The sequence below is a fragment of the Nannospalax galili genome, unplaced genomic scaffold, assembly GCF_000622305.1.
Source record: "Nannospalax galili isolate Female #2095 unplaced genomic scaffold, S.galili_v1.0 scaffold140, whole genome shotgun sequence".
In the NCBI taxonomy this organism is placed as follows: Eukaryota; Metazoa; Chordata; class Mammalia; order Rodentia; family Spalacidae; genus Nannospalax; species Nannospalax galili.
Window position 1 is genome coordinate 4,088,925 of NW_008352267.1, and position 2,772 is coordinate 4,091,696.

Genomic DNA, 2,772 nt, shown 5'->3' on the forward strand with positions numbered 1-2,772 from the left:
CAAGTATAATAAAAGGAGCAACTGAGCATGATGAAATCAGAGTAGAAAAAGAGAAAGAACTTCAGGTGTACCATTTTATTGTGACTCTCGGAGAAAGATAATTTTTGTCATCTCAGTACAGACTTACATTGGAAAAGAAAATTAATATGAGAATATTTTGTGAGTTTCTGACATGTAGATTTAAAAACTGGCTGCACTGTGGCTTCACTACTTAAATGGTAGATTTTATCATTGCAGGTAACTAGAAGCAAATTAGTCAAGTGGTCTCAAACTCACTAATAGTGAAATGTATAAAATTACTGAAATAAGTGCTTTCAAGTAAATTTATTTGCCTTTACATTTTATACAATATTCATAACTTTAAATATTCACACAATTGGGACCTGAATGGATTATACGGAACTGAGAAAAGACCAGGGAACCTGTGTGGTTTTATTCCTTTACTCTTATTTCTTCATCCACGCATCAGTGCCAAAGTACAGACAACTCTGTTTTTATGCTCATACTTATTAGAGCTACAGTTGATTGTTTACAGAACAGTGGATAATAATAAAGAGGTTAGAATATAGCAGTTTAGTAAAATATAATGACCAGGAAAACATAATATGCCTTGAGAGATAGAGGTGCTTACTGAGAAACTAGGGGAGTACCAGCATTCTGGAGATAACTCCTCAGCAGGCATTCCTGCATGAACTTTCTCATGAGACAAGGCTATCCAGGCAAACATGTCCAACATTTGACTAAATGTACCAAGCATACTTTTAAAACCATAGGGAAACCTTAATTTACAACCCTTTCAAAGAAGATTTATTTATCTAATACATATCATGGCAGCCAAATATGTGATTTCTTTCTTATGTTTAATAGCAAAGAATGATCAAGTTATTCTTAGAATGCATTGCAAAAATGCTTAATATGAAATGGTTATTTCTCTCATTAATGTATGTATCATACAAAAGATGGTTAAAAAAGATAAAAGATTTGCATTTAGTGTTTGGAAGTACAGATGATGGTACCTACCAGAGTTTAATTTGAAATTGGAAAAAAGAGGCAAATTAAGTAGAACATAGAATATTAGATCAAGATAAGCTAAGAACCTGTGTACTGTTTGATTACACTAAATTTTAACTTAATATTAAGAAGAAAATTATGAATTAATGAGTTTTTCAGTATAAAAAATAACATGTTGACAAAAATAACAAAGCTTAAAGATCTTTGGAACCCATGAGGGATTTTAAACAAAGTAGAATTTCACCTAAAAATATATATTGAAGAATATCTGAGAGAATCACACTGTCGGGAGCCGTAGGCCCCTACCCCAGGAAATAGCAAGACCTGATTCCTGGCAAAGCTGTTTTTCAGACATCAAGGCTGGCCTGGTTTGAGATTAACCAGATGACTATACTTGAAAGCCTCATGAAAACATGTTGTTCTCAAACATGTTGTTCTAACCTGGGCACTTAACGCTTGAGAGACTCCCTCATTTTCTCATGTAATTGTTAAGAAACTTTGGTATTACTCTGTAATCATACAAGTGTAACCTCTTAATTGATTTATAACTTGTTATATAGAACTGTGATGTTACTATGGTGTTCTGTCAATAGAATTGCTCTGTCTCAATAGATTTATTCCTGCCAACTTCCCCCTTCCCCTCTATAAAAACTGTTCCTTTTCTATCAATAAATGAGACTTGATCAGAAAGCCTGTCTTGTCTCCATTCTTCGCATCTCTTGTCCCTTTCCGTCCCCTCTCCTCCCTCCAGATACCCACGTTGACTGTCCTGCAGGTCGGGACATCACACTGTTTCTTAAAAGTTATCACATGGGTTATATTAAAATGACTCGCAGAGCAGCATCTTGTCTTTGGTATGCTACCCGTGCTCCAGTGCATACCTGTACCTATGCACAACTGATAGCACTGATCAGATACAGTGTATCCATAAAGAGGATATTTAACGAGAAGGACAGGTGGAGAAAAGTGCTTAAAAGGAGTTGGGGCAGGGAGTTGGCTGGGAATGATCAAAATACATTATATAAGTATATGGATTTCTATACACAAAAGAATAGAAAAATAAAAGAAATAGAAAAACACAAAGAAAAACTGATACCAAAGAGTAAATGACTAATATATCTAAAAATATGGCATAGAGCTCATCTTGTGCTTTGATTATAATAGTTCTCTTTTTTTTCCAATCAGATGGATTCATTTCAAAGTGCATTTAATGAAAACTATTGAGATATGAATGCTAATGAACAGCAAATTCATATAAAATAGCTTATCATATACTTTATTTTAAGTTTAATTTTAATTAATTTATTCATTCATTTCTATTTTATGCATAAGAATGTACTACCAAATGTATGTACGTACACCCATGTTGTACAATGCCTCCTGAAGACAGAATAGGGCATTGGATCCCCTGGATCTGGAGTTTCGTAAAGTTGTTAGCCCCGATGTGCTGACATTTGGTGCTAGGATTTGAAACTGGGTCTTCTACAAGAGCAGCCAGTACTCTTGCTGCACTGTCATCTCTCCAGTCCTCACATTTTTTTTAAAGAAACTTGAAAGCTATCAGATACAATTTTATGTTATCCGTACCAACAAAAGTTGCTTGAAAAAAATTTCCTAGACAAATAATCTTTAGGAGCATCAGGTCTTCAAGCTGACTATTTCTCCTAGATTGATTTTTAGATTGATGTTTACTCAATTAATTTCCCAGGACAATTTTTGTATAAAATCTTAAAGCCAATTTAAATACAATATATAATATAT